General features: G+C 36.4%; 1 protein-coding gene across 3 annotated transcripts in view; it reads right to left on the reverse strand.

Moving 5' to 3' along the window:
* Kcnq5 (potassium voltage-gated channel subfamily Q member 5) overlaps positions 1 to 19217 on the reverse strand; it is a 557910-nt gene that overhangs the window by 401110 nt on the left and 137583 nt on the right. The gene's annotated exons all lie outside the window — the stretch shown is intronic.

Genomic DNA, 19217 nt, shown 5'->3' on the forward strand with positions numbered 1-19217 from the left:
ATTGGCAACTACATAGCACCTGGAACACCATTAACACTGTACCCTTTGACTCTGCATACTGTTTTAGAAATACTTCTTTTATTTTTGATATTACAACATAATTATATCATTTTTCTTTATTATTATATATAATTATATCTATGCTTTTCTATCTATATCTATATATAAAGATATAATCTTTTTCCCTAGATATAACCTACTCAGTCTGTACAATATTTTTCATCTCCTAGGAATGCCAGACTCTACATCATAAAATCTCACCAACATGACTGACTAAACATGAACAAAAAGGGACAACAACAATAAACATGGCAAAGGGAATTGACAACCACGAGGCCTCAACCCTACCCACAGAACTAGAGGCAACCGAGAAAGGTCAAGAGCAAGAGAATGATCTTCCCCAGGGAAAAGCACACCAACTGGTTATCCAGTACCAAAAGGTCAGCTCTGAAAACATATATAAAAGTAACATTACACAAATTCTGGCTACTTTGTAGGCAACTCCTTCTCTACCACTGCCCTGAATTCTGCCCCTAAGTCCTCCCCAGTCTCCTTCTTCTGTGACAAAGAACCACCAAGTTCAACTACCTATGAGTTTTGTCTATTGTTCCTTCTTTCAACACCTGTTCCATTTGGTTCTTGCTTACTTAGACTGCATTAACGGAGTCATTCATGGGCCTAACCTTTGATTAACAATAGCTACAATCCGTGGCTTTGAAGTTAATGTAGTATAAGGCAAATGGATGTCTATGGGTTTTCAAAGACAGACAACAGGCCAGTAAATAAATGAAGGGATAGCAAAATCCAATAAAATTAAATGGCTGACAAAGGGACAGAAGACTTTCTGTAAGGGAGTCACTGAAGAAGGAACTTGATTTTGAAACTCTTCACTGGTAAGTCTAAAATCCATACCCTGAGCCATGCATTATTCGTTCATCAAACAAAACAAAACCCCTCACAAGAGTGAGTTTTCCAAGGGAAGTGGACCATGCCTTGTGACCACATATTTTGGTTTGTGGTGAACAGGATAATGTTTCCTCCATATACACACTCACGATGCACAGTATGCAGGACATTTTATGGTGCCTGGGAAACTGGCACAGGGCAGTGGTTCTTGGCAGAAGCTCTTAGTTTAGACCCCTGCTTTACTCTCTGGGTGTACCTGGAAGGCCCTGTGGCATGTGTATGATTGGTGGACACACACATGTGTATGTTTGGGTGGAGTTGTCTCCATATCTGATGAGTCCGAGTGGGCAACCCTAGTAAATCTCAAATATAATTCTTTACAACTCTTTTCTGTAAACAATAACTATATATAATAAAGAAAGTGATTTCCAGGGACAAACAAGAAGATAAAATATAAGCATTATGTCATCAAGAGGATGCTTGGCAGCAACAGGACAAATGGGGCAGAGTTAAAGTTGAACCCTTGTCACCATTTTCCTTGAAAGTAAAATGATTTTAACCTCTGTTTTTTCATGTTAACTGAACTTGACTAGCTCTGAAATTCTACAGATCTATATTTGTGAAAGGGCAGGGTTTCAAAGAAGATGTGAAGACTCTTCGTGCTGGGTTGCTTGTCTGGCTTACTAACATCCTTTACAAACAATTCCTGATATCTCCAGTCTTGAGAGACTCTGCCAGTCCTGGGGTCTGTGCAAAAGACAAATCTGAAGCAGGCTGGAGCACTTTTTTCATACCTTTTGCAAGTATAGAAGTTGTCTGGTTAGGAAGCAAGCCTTAGATTCATGTTACTTCCAGGCTTGGGTTTAAAGGTTTTAACACTAACACACACACACACACACACACACACACACACACACACACACACACACAATTACTCAAAAGACTGAAAGTGTAATTAACAATATCAATATGCAGGTGAAAGCAAGATTTCCCCCTGGGGAATTCAAATGAGACTTTTGTACCAGGCAGAGGAGAGTGGAAGGGAATAAGGACAGAACCATAGGCTTAGCAAACCATCAACAGTGAATCACCTTTCTCCCAAATGTTATGCATTTCCTTGCATATAATTTATAAATATATATGAATTTACTCTTAACTGGAAAATGGCTTGAATTTACATATTTCCTAGGTTGCTGATATATATCTTTACAAATTTGGCATCCTAAAACAACAAATTTGGTCTGGGGAGATGGCTCAGTTGGTAAAATCCTTGCTGTGCAAGCATGGGGAGCTAAGTTTGAATCCCTAGAAACCACAGGCACAATAACCCATGTATGTTATCCTTAGCACTCCTACAGCAAGACGTTAGGTGGCGACAGGAGAATCCCTGAAATACAGGCCAGCTAGTCTGGCATATACAGTGACAAATGAAAAAGACATCTTATGTCACACAGGTGGAAGGTAAGGTCCAAAGCCCATGGCTGTTTATCAAAATTATACTTCTTCCATAACATTTCTGTGATTAATTTGCTGAATCTATGAACATCACTTGTGTGTTACCAGACTAAGAGTGATAAATTATAATTATTAGGTTCCTTGTTCTGAAATCCATCCTGCTAATTACTGACAGGGCCATATTTCAAAAACTCAATTCTGATGTCATTCTCTCCTTTGAGAACTTACACTCCAGTTGATTATTAGATAAAATAAGTTCTCAGTAGATAGAATGCCTCTTCTTTTCTGATCATCCAGTCTGCCAGTTTCTTCCCACTGTCACTGTGCCTCAGATGCATTGATCCAAAATGCTTTGCCTTTCATGCCTCTTGGCCCTTGCATATACAGTTCCATCTGACTTCTGCTAATCTGATGGATACCAACTCAGTGGTAGTCAGTGCTCAGCTGTCCTCTCAATGGGAAGGAGTCCCCGAAGCCTTATTAACAGTGAGGAATCCACTGTTATTTATTTATTTTTTTAACCATGCTAATTTCTCCTTGCCATATCTACCTTGGTTTAATTAGAAGTTCCACAAAGGTAGGGAAACTGTCTTAGCAATTATTAAAGATCCAATTCCTTCAGGGTAAAAAAAAAATCACTTCATTTAACAACAAATGTTTTGGAGTTGGTCAGTCCTGTGCTCTGAAGTAACACAATTGCCAGTCTGTTGGGATTGGGGTGACATTTGTAGTTTTATATCAAATAAATGCTTTTAAAGTTTCAAGTAGAAAGTAACAACTGAAAAATAAATGATTCGAGCCTGGCACTATGGCAGCCTCAAATTAAGAGTCAACCATTCATTTGATCTGTTTGTTTTTTGCCTTCCTGATTTGCTCCCATGCTTCCCTTAGTCTTTGTCCAGATACTATTCAGCTAGGAACATAATTCATCTCATTCTCAGCAGATTAACTTCCTTGCTATGGGAAGAAAATATGAACAGCTAAACTACTATCAATCAAAAGCTTCAAGATCTATATGTCAACACCTCAATGCTCTACTGTTCTGCAGAAAATGCAGACTCACTGTCTGTCTCTTTGTGTGTCTGTCTGTCTCCACATTCAAGTAAATTGCCCACTAAACTTGCTTTCATAGTCATCCGTGTGGGCTGCAGTTCTCTCTGGTTTTATAAAAGAAATATTTCTCCACCTGTTGGATGCCAGCCCAGCTTGCATGCACCTCTCATCTCAATTTTCTTTGCATCTTTTTCCAGGACTCTGCCCATTCTGCTCTCTCATTAACATCTACCTCCCAGTCAGCGTCTTTCCCTGTAGCCTACAAATGTGCTAAACAATCCATCTGGATCAGATAACAAATTAGTCTCCTTTTGCTCTCTGCCTCTAGATATTTTCATGCTTCTGTCCTCCAAATTTCTGCCAAACCTTCAAAGGATCACCTAAAAAGCAGTCTCTACAATACCATATGTATATACCACAAGCCACTTCAGTGCAACTGAGAGCAACTACTGTGAAAACAACCCTCATGAAAGTCACCGGTGGCTTCTCTATTGTTAGATTTAGTAGATATTTTAATGCTTCATCTTCTGTATTGTCTTTCTTGATCACACAGATCTTGTGATCTGAAAACTCCCTAAATGTCTGTATTGAGATTTTCTGGTAGATATTTCAAAGATTGTGTTGACCTTTGATTTTACAAAAATAATTTTCAGTTTTGCAGAGGTACAATTAACAATTGTAAATTAAATGTACTCTTAAGGGGCAGTGTAATGCTTGGTATATGAGTGCACTGTACAAATGATGACCGCAATCAAGCTAACTACTGCTTATTTGTATTTGTATGCTTTAAGATCTATATTCTTAGACCTATTCATGTATTGACACTCTAAGCTGTAGTCATCATGATCCACAAGCAAGAGCCTAACACAGGGGTTGGGATGTGTAGGCCTGAGCTGGTGTACCTTATAAGGCATTTATTTTTAAAATATTTAAATTTTGGTGTAGGCTCTCTGAAGTCTAGGAGCAGTGAAAATAGTGATCCCTGTATTCAACTCTCAATCATGCAATGATCTTTTCTGGTAATATGTATATAGGGCCAGAAGGTACTTTTAGCCATAGGATACGATAAGATAACCATAAGGATTATGTTGTTGGTTGCTTTCTCTAGTTTTTTGCGGAACACTTTTTCACTTGCTGGCAGTCGGAGACAGAGCCTGGGATGGAGATTGGAAAATGAGTGAATGGAGTCCAGAGCTAATATGCACGCCTAGATATCTGAAATTCCATAAAACTGTTAGACTCTTTGCCCAGAGCATTCACCTATCTGCCCCACTTACTTGTCATCCAATTAATTATCACTCTCTCACATAGTCTTGAATTAACACCCTATCCTCCATGTTTACCAGCCTTCTTTTTATCTACCACCTTATCACCCACCTGTTGAGTGCTATAGTGATTTCTCTAATAGAATTTCCAAAAGTAAGGGATGAAAATTCAGGATGCTAAAGAGCATGCAGCTGGCCCTCTCTGGAGATACACCATTTTCAGGTTAATATATCCCTTCTCCCTGCTCACACCATTCTTTCATAATAGCACAGAGCAGGGCCTTCCCAGAGAGTACATTAGTACTTTACCCCTTCCACCTTTGACCTATGTGATCAGCTTTGCTTGGAATATATTCCCATCCCTTGCTTTTTCACATGTTTAAGTTCTTTCCCTTTTCCACAGGATCAGGTGATGACTAAGGTGGATCACATGACCTTAATTTCCATGGCACACTGTGCTCAGCTTCCTGGCTTGCTTTTAAATAGTATTGCCTTCGTCCAGTCCATCCTTTTCCTCTTCCTGCTCCAGTCTCTCTTTGTTAAAGGATAAGGTTTGACTCACTGTTATGTGTCTAAGACCCATCCCTGTTCTTGAAGCATCGTAAATGCTTGTTCAGCTTAATCCCACAAATTTATTATGACCTTGGGCAAGTCCCAAATTTCCTGGCACTTAGATGTCTCATAGAAAGTTAAGGAGCTGAACTAATCTTTTAAATGTCCCTTTTGGTTCCAACATTCCATGAGGTTTCTATTATATTTGTTGAAAGCGTGTAATGGAGTGTAAATTAATTTTTAATAGACTGTAATTACTAACAAAACATTCCTCATTTCATCACTCAGATTTTTGCATGAAGTGTGACATATAAAAAGTTTAACTTAAAATATCTATGAGTAACTAATAACTCATACAACTGCCATCTTAACGTGCTGGAGTAAACAGCTAATTACATTTATAGTTTAATCACCAAAAAATCCATTCAAAGTTGCTGAGAAGGCAAATAATAAATCCAGCATTACAAGGGGAAATTGGGTTGTGAAACCTAGTCATTGTGTCCAGTCTTTATATTTTCCTCACTGCCAGTTACTTAAAATCACAGATCAAGTTCTCAGTCAAGTATAACTCAGTACTTACTGTAAGTGCTACTTTTTACTGTTGCCTTTAGAGTAATTTTGTACTATGCAAAAAGGTTGCAAAATTCTCACAAAGAGCTCAGTATTAACCTTGTCCCAAGCTTCTCCTATTTTTAATATTTTAGATGGTACACGTGCCTTAATTAATGGACTACAATTTACATACAACTATGGACATGCGTACTTTATTCAGAGTTTTGAATTTAGCATCCTGCCTCCAGGATGCTATTATTGATAGCACGTCACATTTAGGCAATTAATAGTCTCCAGAAACTGTTCTTGATTTCCAGTTCTCAGATTTCCTTTGCTTTTGATATTTTTTAACAGTTTTAAGGAGTAACGAGTAAACTATCTTGTGGATTCTCTGTGTGTGCATGTGAGATTGCGTGCGTGCATGCGTGTGTGTGTGTGTGTGTGTGTGTGTGTGTGTGTGTGTGTGTGTGTTATGGAATCTCCTAACTAGATAGGCTATGGATTTGGGGCAGGAAATGTAGATGTAAATAGTCTTACTAAGGTTGCTCATATACAACAGTTTATTTATATCAACATGGATTTCTGGATTAATTTCAAAACAACAAATTTACATCAAAGTGTACAAAAATAACATGAAACTAGGATGGAAACAGGAAGCCAAGAATCATCAATTCTGTTGTTCAGTTGTTAAGCTTCTTCAACTAACTTAAGCATCTGTAAATCAAACATCAGCACAGTAAAGTACTCATAGGGAAACATAGTCACATGGATAACCAAATGATTTCACAAACTAAACAAACATGAATCCAATGTCAAGTTCAAGTGATAAAACATTACTAGGCATCTCTTGTAGGCCTTACAGTTGAGGCACATATGCAAACAAAACACCCATATGTATATTAAATAAACTAAAAGTTAAAAAGTAAAGAATAAAAATGTATGCTTTTCTGATATAAGAAAATGCTTCAAACTAAATGAGGCTGAAATTCAAAATCTTTTAAACTTGTACATACCTTCTAAACACTTTGTTTATATGTTGGCAGGTTAATACATTTCCTTTGTTAATATGCTTAATACTGTATTTAATTAAGTGCAATATTAATTGAACAATCTGGATAATCTATGGTATTGACATGACAGACATCTTTGGCAATTTAATGGAGTCTTAAAACTTCCTGTTGTAAATTCATGATAGTCATTTGGATTCAGCACTAACAGGTAACAGCAATTATCTATTCAATAAAGGACAAGTTATTTGGGAGATCGAAAGATTTTAGGAAAAAACTCCCCTTGCACATGTCTCAGTGTTTTCAACTCAGGTTATAGTTTGTGCCTGGAGGTTGCAGTGAGGTCCCCCGTAAAAGTAATATGCCTTCTGACCAGATGAGTAACACTTGATGGGTTAAACAGAGTAGTGACATTGTACACACCTCTTCCAGAAGCCCACTGAGGTTTAGTGGGATTTGGAATTCATCTTGGATAACATGTCTGAAGCATAGCACTTTCCCTGCATTAGCACAGGAGAGTCTAGCAACTCCAGAGGGAAACAAGTGAGGATGCGTTTTTACTCAAGTAAACATGGGTTACAATGATCAAAAGACTCATCCATGTCCTCACAGAAGCAAGTTTTACTCCTGGGAAGCCATTTATTTTATCAGTATGAAAAATGTTTTAGTTCTTTAATGTATAAAATTGTGTGACAATTAAGTATATAGAAATGTTATAAGCTGGCTTACTCTTTCTCAAATTTGCTAATTACTGCATTTGGCAAGTAAGCCCTTCCTCATTACTAAATTAAAAAAAAAAAAAAAAAGCTGTTACAGTCTATTTCAATGGCAGATTGTAAGCTGAGGCCTTTGCTGTAATTAGAATATACTCTTCTGGATCAATAAATTGGCTGCAGTGACTACTCTAAAAGATAGGAAACATTAAAAAAAAGGATATGAAAGATAATATATCACAATACACATGACACACTAATTTATAACTAAATTATGTAGTAGAATCTATTTTACAAACTAAGAGTAAATATCTTGACTGAGCTACTAAAAATCTTCATAATATATGCAATATAAGTTCTTATTTTAAGGCAAATGATCTTAACTTTACTGGTGTTATGAATCATTTTAGAATTTGTTGAAAATCATAGGATATCTTCCCAGAAAAATTAACAAATACATATTTTTGTATGAAATAGTTTAGGGATTCTCAGAATCCATAAATATTCCTTCCATATGTCCTACCTCATACACAGAGGATCATCCATATACATTTTTTTTTTTTGAGACAGGGTTTCTTTGTATAGCTTTGCACCTTTCCTGGATCTTGCTCTGTAGACCAGGCTGGCCTCGAACTCACAAAGATCCACCTGTCTCTGCCTCCCGAGTGCTGGGATTAAAGGTGTGTACCACCAACCGCCCGGCTCCATATACTCTTATTGTGCTTCTCAATTCACAAGAATTATTAAATCAGTCTGTTACCAAAATTACATATCTATATGAACTTCTTTGCCATCCTAAGCAAATTTTTATTCTATGCATTTATCGTGCACAAAATGATAATAATGAGGTAATGTAACACATACTTTGTGGGTGTGAATGTGTGCGTGCGTGTGGTATGTGCAAAATCTTTGCATCATCGTTAAAGATCAGAAAAATGAAAGTAAAAACAACAGTATGCTAGCAACTCATATCTAAGGGGATGACAAGTCCCTTAAACATAAGAAATTAGAACTGTGAGGAGAAGGTAAACATGTTGGTGGGAATGCAGAAGCCATTTTGAATTTCTAAAAGATACTTTGATTTATTACCAGGTTTAATATCCTTCCATTTTTTGTTAAGATTTTTTTTTATTCATTCTACATACCAATCACAGATTCCTCTCTTCTCTCCTTCCTCCCCTTCAGCTTTCTCCCTCCCTAACCCACCCCCATCTCCTCCTACAAGAAGGTAAGGCCTCCCATGGGGAGTAAGCAGAGCCTGGTACATTCAGTAAAGGCAGGTCCAAGCTCCTCCCCCTGCCTTAAGGCTGTGCAAGGTGTCCCACCATAGATAGTGCACTCCTAAAAGCCAGTTCAGGCATTAGGGATGGATCTTGATCCTACTGCCAGGGTGCCTCTTAAGCAGATCAAGCTACACAACTGTCTCACTTATACAGAGGGCCTAGTCTAGTCTCCTGAAGTCCCTTATTTATTTACTCATTTATTTTTATTTGTCCTTAGAAAATTCAAGCATGTACATGATGTATCTTGGTCATATTCATCTCTTACTCACTCCATCTAGTTCTCCTCAGTACCCCTGATCACATCTCCCTCTCAACTTCACATCTTCCTTATTTATTTGTTTATTTATTTATTTGTTTGTTTGTTTAGCCAAGTCCAATTAGCTCTGCTCATATGAAAATAGGTTCATGGCTACACAAAAAAAGAAAGATGTTTGATATCATTCACCATTAAGGAAAATGCACACTATGTCTCTTTTGGAGAAACTTCTATTGAATCTATTTACTCACAGTTTATATTGTTTTTTTTTTTCTTCCTTCATTGTTTAATTGTAAGAGGTCTTTATATATTCTGGACATTAAACCAGTATCAGATGCACAATTTGCAAGCATTTTTCTATTCATGGGATATCTTTTAAAATTCTTAATAATATATTCTGAAATTTTAAGTACATTTTAAAAAATGTTGTTAAAATTTCATTTTATTTATTTTTGTTTTGATTGCTCATGCTTATGGTATCATAACTAATCATTTTTTTCCATGTCTATAGTCATTGTTTACCAATACTTTTCTTCTGAGAACATTCTAGTTTTAGTTCTAACATATAGGTCATAATTCACTTTCACTTAACTTTTTATGTGGTATGATGTGAGGGTTCAACTTCATTCTTTTGCATATGACTATGGCTCTCCGGTTCTAATACCACCAGCCCACATCATTCCCTATTGACTCTAAGTAACAACTAATGCACACTGAAACATCCCTCTCCAAGCCAACACAGAACCTTGACTCCCTCTAGGTGAACTCATTACCAACCCCTCTCCTTCAATTGCCAACTCAGTGACTGACATAATTGTCCACTTGGCAGTGAAAAAATACATTTATCTTTGTTTTACTTTGCTGGCCTATCAGCAGGCTACTTTTTTCTCTGCCTTCAGAAACAACTTAGAATTCACTCCTGTTGTGGATATCACTCTGTATAAATAAAATGCTGTTTGGCCAGTGGCCAGGCAGGAAGTATAGGTGGGACAAGAGAGAAGAGAATTCTGGGAAGTGGAAGGCTGGGGCAGGAGAGACGCTGCCAGCCACCACCATGACAAGAAAGAGATAAGGTACTGGTAAGCCACGAGCCATGTGGCAAAGTATAGATTAATAGAAATGGGCTAAATATAAGAGTAAGAGCTAGACAATGGTAGGCCTGAGCTAATGGCCAAGCAGTTTAAATAATATAAATGTCTGTGTGTTTATTTTACAAATGGGTTGTTGGACTAACAGGACTTGGTGGCACCTGGAGAGAAGCTCTCCAACTACACACTCCTTTCCTCTCCCTTTCTCTATGTACTTCATTTTCAGGGGATTTCAGGGAATTTTACACCTTGATTCTTATCTGTATCTTGCAATAATCCAAACTGAAAACTTTAGTTTCTTCTATTCTATATCTCTACAACTCCTCATAAATACTCCACAGACATTGCAAAATCCATTATCTCCTAGAGCTGATATTTGATGCTCAATTCTCCCTTGCTGCGTACTCTAGTCACCCCTCTTACCTTCAGCAAATGACACTTCTACTTGTGCAGTTTCTCAGGATAAAAACCTGGAAATTGTTTTATCTCCATATTGTCACACATTATGAAATGTGCTTAGCAAGCCCAGGATGCTCTACCTCCACATCCTATTCAGAATATCACCAGTTCTTATCAACTTAAGTGTTAACAGTGTAGCCCAGAGCACCTCTCTCTCTTGCTTAGCTTACTGGAGGGTCTCCAAATGACTCCCCCTTTTTCTTACCATCTACATACAGTCCACAACCACTGTGTTTCTTTAGTTAATAATTTTAATACACATCACATCTAAGTCACTCCCTTAATCAAAGCACTTAATAGATTTCCATAAAATTTATAATATAATTCAAATTCCTCAACATGCCCTACTTAAACCATCACAATCTAGCCTCTATTTGGCCTTTAGAGCTTGGCCTTTGCCTCCTACTAGACTTTATTTCTATCCTAGGGTGTCTGGATATCCCTGTGGCCAAGTCCTTATGGCCTCAAAGAACTGTAATGTCCATTCCTTGTTGATAGTTAATCAGAGATGCTCCCCGACCAGTCTATCTGAAAGTAGTCCCCACACTTCTTTGCTCCTCCTGATCATCTATGCCCACCACTGAATAAAAGCTACAGAGGGACATTTGATTTTAGGTGTTTGATGAATGCCTAATACTAGTGTAGTTTCATGGTAATTCATTAGTAAATACATACCAAGTTAAGTAATGAAGGAATGAATACCTATATTACTACCAACCTATATCAAGCCACTGTGCTCTCTTGCTTAAACAAATCAATTATCCTCTAACCAATCTAGTTGGGAATCTTGTCTCCTACAGTCCAGCTTCATGGAGCAGAAAAATTTCATATATACTAACATAGTCATTTATTTTTGTAAAACTTCACAGGGGAAACTCACTATGATTGTAATATAAACCCAGATCTTAAATATGGTATAGCAATATGCTTCTGACTATCTATTATGCTCAATGGTATGCACTTAGGCTTCTGACGAAGTGTTAGCTTCTCCTTCCCTCTCAGCCAGTATACTAATGCTGAACTTTCAAAATGTCATGGTCACTTTTATTCTTGGGTCTGTTTTTGTTGTGGCAGGCTTTATTTGTGTGGGGGGGTGTCTTTTCCCAATTTAAGGAATATTCTTATTGCAATCTTCATAGAATAGTTTGATTCTGTAGACTGAGACTTAAGCTTAAATGTCAAGGGACTTTACAGACCAACTGGTGTCAATTACCCAATGGTCATTTAGACAAGTGGCTATTTGATGGCCTTGAATAGCACTTGTCTTGATCTAACATATTTATTTATGATTTTACACACTAAAATACAATCTCCAGTTATATTTTTAACATATTTTATATCAGCTCAGAGCTTCTACTTTCCTTATTCAAAATAATACTTCTGCATGGTACTTTTATATCAGTTGGCACTACTGGAAACTCTGTGAGTGAGTGTGTGTGTGTGTGTGTGTGTGTGTGTGTGTGTGTGTGTGTGTATGTGTGTGTTTTGCATCAAATGATTATTTTTGTTGTTTTACCTAATATGATTCCAGACATCAATTTATAACAAATAAGCTAAAAAATATTTTCTGATAGAAATCTCAGAATTTTTCCTTTACATTTTTTGTCTGCTTTTATTCTTGTCATTCGAAGTGAGTACATTTTAAACCAGGGCTAATTTTCCAAGTAGAATGTTTCTTCATGGTTAAAAATCACATGTTGACAACGTTTCTTGGAGTTCTGAATATGACCTTGACAAATACAAGCATTCTATACACTTGCTTAGATTTCTTTGCTCTTTCTTAGGTAGTTATTATCAAAATAATAACTATAAGACTTTCCACCCACACAGTCAGAGTTTACAGTTATTTTGTAAGAGAATTCTGGATTAGCTCAGAAATGCTTGTTTTCATTAGTATGTTTATTGAGACAGAAACAAAAGTGACAAGGGATAAAGTGGTGTTCCCAGGGGATACAGGACAAGACAATGGTGGAGCCATAACCAGGGATTTTATTTTTCTCTCATATGTCTTACTCTTTCCACAACAGCACATGACCCCTTAAGGAAAACTTTGGATACAGGGCACTTCAAAAACATCCATCCATGCATGTTCCTCTTCATGGGCTTTCCTTGTTTGTACTTGCCACACCTTAATGAGGACATCCGAGAGATATGAAAAAGTGGAATAGAGAAAAGCTGAAGCTCTCCTTTAAAACAGAGCCACTGACTTGAAGTGAACATCTGCCTTCCCTCAGCACGTCTTGTTCCAGGTCTACAGCAACAGTTTGCATCCTAAGCATTTGGATATGACACAAGTCAAGACGTGGCACCAAACCCTACCAGCAACTGACCGTTTGCTCACTTATTGAAAAGAAAAATGTAGTGGGGAACTGGAGATGGGCAAAGTTCAGAAAAGAATGTGAGAAGAGATGAATATATGTGTGGGAGAAAAAGGAAAAATAGGTTCTTGAACCTACAATTTTACCTCCCACTCTGTTTCTTTCAAATGTCTACACGGATAGTATTTATAATAATTCATTCCCTTGAGGCCAACACTGCCTGTGTGGCTATCAAACTTGTTCAACAAATAATTAATGTAAGGTCTGTTAGGACTGTTCTGTGTGCTCTGGAAGAGACACACTTAGGTCTAGGGCATGGTAACTTTTCAGGGAAATACATATGATGCATATTTATATGAGTATAAAGTTTTATGGCTTTAATAGATAAGGAAAATATTCATAGTTCATAGTTACGTAAAGTCTACCTCTTATTTTGTTTTTAAAAATGGTTTCTCATACACGCCATGTTAGCCTCAGGCTGAGTGATGTTAGCTTTGGGCTCCTGATCTCCTCCCCCCCACCTCACGAGTGCTGTGATCACAGGCATGCCTCAAAACACAAGGCTGAAATTCTACCATTTCTGAAATAGAGTTTCATTATGGTTTATGAAAACAGATCTCTTTCTGGGATAATAACTTAACAATTCAATTGTGTAGGCTTCTCTGTGTGTTTTCCCAGTGTTACTAAAGTGGTTCAGTGTTGTTCAATTTCTGATCTATCTTGGGAACACAAGACTAAACATTTATATGAGATTCAAAGGACAATGATAGACCAATTTAGCACAAATTATAAGAATAAAATTTAACTAAAACACATAAATGTAATTTAGCTAAATAATTTTTAAGGCACAGCAGTAAATTCTAGTTATTTAAACAGTAGCAAATGTCATACAGCTTTACTCATTCAATCATGCTATAGGATCATCTACTCCTTATTTGGAAAATTGTCTGTATTTATTCTAATACCTAGGAAACATTGCCCAGAAATATCAGTTTGGCTACACTGTGCACTCTTTGGTCCTGATGTTTATTTTTCTGCTTTTAAAATTTTTTTTTTTTAATTTTTATTTTATGTGTATGTGTGTTTTTCCCACATGCATGGATATGTTTCCACGTGCCTAGCACTCATGAATGACACAAGAGGGTGTCAAATCTCCTAAAAGTTGCGGTAGGGACAAAAGTGAGGCAACATGTGGGTCTGGGAACTGAAGCTAGGTCCTCTAAAAAAGCAGCAAGTGCTATTAACTGTTGAGCCATCTCTCCAGCCACTGTTCCTGATCTTTTCAAAGTGCTTCATTGCCAATCCTCCCTTAATCATTATGATATTGAAGTATCAATCAAATGATAAACAATTTGATATCATTTTTAGAATTGCATTGCTTTTCCTCAAAAAATGTTGAGTATGATGGTATATATTTGTAATCCAGGCTCTCTGAAGACTAAGTGAGAAGAACTGCAAGTTGGAGAAGAGACTTGGGTACTGAGTAAGACTTTGTCTTGAAAACAAATAACAAAGAAGTACAGAGGGAACAAATGGAAAGAATGTATATGTGTGTGCACATGTGTTAGCCTGTACATGGAGGCCAGATGACAATCTTAGTGTCATTCCTCAGTTGCTTTACACCTCGTTTACAATACAAGGTCTCCCTCTGGAATAAAGCTCACCAAGTAGCTTAGACAGGCCAGCCTGTGAGTGTTAGGGGTCCATCTGTCTGTGCCTCTCAAGTGCTGGGATTGCAATCAGGCATCACCTCAGCTAGACTTTGTACAAGAGTTCCAGAGATGAAACTGTGATTCCTATGCTCAACAAGCACTTTACCAACAGATCTAACTCCCCATTATAAATCATACCTTTAAAAATAGCTTAGGTCACCTGGATAGTCTGTGCATAAAATGAGCTTGAGACTTGGGTCTGCCTACATGTAAGACCTGCTGATTTTAAACTGTTCCTCCCTCCCACATTCCCCTGCTTTCTTATAAAAATAGAACAAAATACGAATCCATGTATGGTGTGTGTGTGTGTGTGTGTGTGTGTGTGTGTGTGTGTGTGTGTGTGTTGAATACATGATGTGTGTACATGTTTCAGTGTGGATGCTACATGCAACAGAGCCCATGGGGAAGTCAGAGGAGATCTTTGAATGTCAGCCCTCGCCATCTTCCTTGTTAGTTTCTGTTCTTCAAAGATGCCTGAGCCAAACTACCTGGTTTGTGAGCTCCAAGAGATTTCTCCTGTCTCTGCCTCCTATCTGGTGTACAAGCACTGGAATTACAAACATGTGCTGGCTGTTATGTGAAATGATTATTAGAACTTGGGCCCTCAGAGTTTCACAGAATTTTTTTTTTTTTAACCTACTGAGCTACCTCCATGGTCTTTGTACCAATATTTTTAGGTTTACCAAAATCAACAAGCAGAGCAAAGAATGTGCTTCTTGACTTTGCCACTAAAACAGCTGTAGTGGTCAGTCCCATAGTAGACCCACAACTTGTCTCCATGGGCCTCATTGAGAAAGAAAGAAAGAAAGAAAGAAAGAAAGAAAGAAAGAAAGAAAGAAAGAAAGAAAGAAAGAAAGAAAGAAAGAAAGAAAGAGAAAGAAAGAGAAAAAGAAAGAGAGAAAGAAAGAGAAAAAGAAAGAGAAAAAGAAAAAGAAAAAGAAAAAGAAACAAACAAACTTTAGGAGCACTTGCTCTGGAATCTGCAAATATACCATGGAAACATGGGGTCTTTTTACTTCAAGTTTGTTCTAGCCACTAGTACAGACAGTTAGAAATGAGAACATCAAATATGTAGCCGGAAACATATTATTTGAGCTGTCACATATTAGGGTTTTGCAACTCAATTTTATTTAAAGATGTAAATAAATATTAGAAAATAAAAAAACCCATGATGCAGTTGCTGCTGTAAAATTATCTTTTGGAAATATGAGCAAAACAACATTATCTACATGAGGAAATGAAATAAATGAAGAAAACTCATTATCTTTTAATTATAGAATTACAAAAATATGACTTTACAACCTTCCAAGTTTACTATGTTTATGATTATTATATCTGATCCATATGGAAGGCTTTGCAGATTATTAAAGACCATATTTATATGCTAATTATTATTTATAATATAGTTTAGAAAACATGTATTACTTGTAGACTACAAATGGGGAAAATAAATGAAAGAACTGATGCTTCACTTTTAAAAATCATCAATAGTCATTAAATCAGTTTAATTTTGTACTAAAAACTACTTGCAAAATAATTTGCAATTTTATTCTATTCTTCCTTTCTCAAAGTTAAAAAACACCCTAAAATTCTTATTTCTTTACTTGTAAAATCGCAATTATAATATTCCCAAAGATATGAAAATTTTTCACATAAGAAATGGATTATGTTAGACCTTAATATTTTTGGAATTTTTGTCTCTACTTTAAAACAATGAAAATTAGAATGCTCAGAAGCAAACTTCATGCAGCTAAATTCCCAGATGGATCTTATACCCTTTAATTCTTTTAGCTCCCAATGACTAGAAATGCATCCAAAAGAGGCACTGCCCTCAAAACGAGAACTGCAAAGAAGGGTGTGTGGCAGACAATATGTAGGGCTGATAATAAAGAAAACAAAACTCTAGCTGCAAACTAAATTCAACCAACAGCACAAGTATGCAATGTGAAGCAAGGTGCCATGGGCTTCTTTTCCCATAAACTTTTCTAGAAGAGCATCTGAAGTACTCACTGGTCATAAGCAGACAGCATAAGATGGGCTTTGGGGTGTTGGTTTATCAGTTTCTACATTAGAAAAATTGGGCAGGAGTCATTTGACCAATAAATGATGAAAAAAATGAATACCTGCCCCTTAGGGTTTCCATGGAAATCCTGTCTATATTAGCTTTGGCAGAAGCTTGTGGCTATTTTTAGGAGATCTGAAAGTAACTAAGAATGCCTTTCATTTTTATTCCTAAGCTGATCTGTATCTTTGTTGATCGCCCCCTCACCCCCACACACTCACAGACATACTTGATGTGACTCAAAATCAAAAGCCAAGTCACCAACTCTTTTCTCACATTGTTCAGGTGCTGACAGCCCTGTCTCTTTAATTAGCTGTAATTGCTCTTAAAACTTTACCCAGGAGGCCATGCTGCACCGTCTTTTAGATGTAATTGTTGAATACTAATGGATCTCTTCCTCTAGAGCCTTTCTCGGTACTTCATGGATTGGTGGACTTGGTTTATTAATGAAAGTTACAAACTACAGGCAAAGCCCAGCAGTCACACACCCTCATCATTGAGAGAAATCCTGTCATCTGGAAAGCAGTAGCTTATTGCATCTCACTCATTCAAGAGCTCTGTATTCTATCAGGGAAGAAGCACAGAGTGTTTCTGCATGTTCTGTTCAGTAATATCTGCACGTTTTGTCCAATTTCTTCCCTTTCCTTATAATTTATTTGTCATAGATTCTTCACTTTAGAAAAAAGGCTAGAGAAGGCCTGTGTGTCTGAATACATGAAGTATATTATTCCTTTATTATTACTCTAAGTAGCTAATTATACTACTAATTTTAAGTAATTAGTTATTTCAATTTGATTGAAATATTCAAGGTTCACTTTTCAGTGATTTTTAAATACTCTTTCTAGCTATGTCCAGTTAGCTAGTTTCTCTTGTGGAGTACAACATCTCTTAAGCAGTAGATGAATAAAACATTTAGAATTATATTTTCATTCAAAACATATTTTACAAATGTAGGAGAGATGGGCTGGAATTAAACTGTGCAAAGTGGAAGGCAAAGCTATTTACACATCTCTGTAATACAGTCCTCTGTGTAGACACATGAGATCTGGGCAATGAATGCCTCTACTAGAAATAAATGTTCTATATGATCCTTATTGAGATCTAAGCAATTTTTTAAGAGGCAAACTATAGTGTGAAGCTGAACTTATATACAGTTCTCCTTAAGCATAGCCCAGAACAACTTGATTGTTGTTTTTTCTACCCTAATAACCTTTTACTGATAACATGAGTGCCAGAGAGATAAAAAGCATTGGAGATCAGAACATTTATTTGTTAAAATTTATAGATCACAGTCTCTGCATTTAGACATTATGGCTCTAGTTAGATGAAAGAATGTCTGCACAGAGGTCATTTATCTCCTAAGGTACTGGATTCCACACAGCTCTGGGTGTTTCTATTTAATGAGTTTCTGGTTGCACAAGCAGGGTTATTTATTATCTGAGAGAGAAAATGTGGTGTCTATGTTTTGCTTTGGTTTCAGGTTGTTTTGTCTAATATGAAGTTCTTGAAAGCCAAAGATCCCTTCTCCTAACTTTCTAGCTTTCTAGTTTAAATGAATTTACTTGAAATTATTAATTGAGATTTCTATTTTTCTTGACTTTTAATAATCATATTTTAGTGATAGTAGCTTAAGATCAAGCAAATCAGAAGGAATTCTGGATTTAACTTGATATGCATTCATACTACAGACACCAGGTTGGTTATATTTTACAATGATAAAGCAATGCCATATGTGTGTGTGTGTGTGTGTGTGTGTGTGTGTGTGTGTGTGTATAAACTCAAATAAAATATAAAACTCAAATGAATAGTCAAATGTAATTATAGGCACTGAATATAATGTTAAAAAGAAAATTATGAACCAGTATCTCTGACCAAATTAGCTGTAAAAATAATCTTGACAAAATACCAATAAATTGAATTAAACAAAACATAGAAAGATTTTTATAGTATTATCAAGTTGGTTTTTTATCCATAATGTCAAGAGTTTAACAAGTGAAAATATGAAATTGTAGTACACAAATATAGTGAAAGTCAATAATCGTGTGACTATCTTATTAAATGCAGAGAAAGAAATTGGTAAAATTCAATACCGCTTCATGGTAGAAGACTTGAGAAATTAAGATACAGAAAGATCATATGTGACCCAGATAAAGCCTTCATATGACAAACCTATAACCACTATCATAATAAGTGAAAAATAGTGTAATTCTTTACAATAAGGACTGAGAGACTAATGTCCACTTTCACTACTCCTATTCAATACACTACTAGAAAATTTAGCAAGATTAAAGAGAAAGAAAGACACAAAAATAGAAAAGAAGAAATTTAATTTCTTCCCATTGACAGAATATATTATTCTCTACTTGGGAAAATCAAAAGATTATTTAAACTGGTAGGTGAATTCAGTAGGTAGCATGGCACAAAATCAACACATAAAAATCAATACGTTTTCAGCTTGACCACTTTGCATTAGACAACCCAGAAGAGCACTCATCTCTGAGAGAAGCTAACTGTCCTTGCAGAAATCATTAGAATC

This window comes from Onychomys torridus, chromosome 18, assembly GCF_903995425.1.
Source record: "Onychomys torridus chromosome 18, mOncTor1.1, whole genome shotgun sequence".
Taxonomy (NCBI): domain Eukaryota; kingdom Metazoa; phylum Chordata; class Mammalia; order Rodentia; family Cricetidae; genus Onychomys; species Onychomys torridus.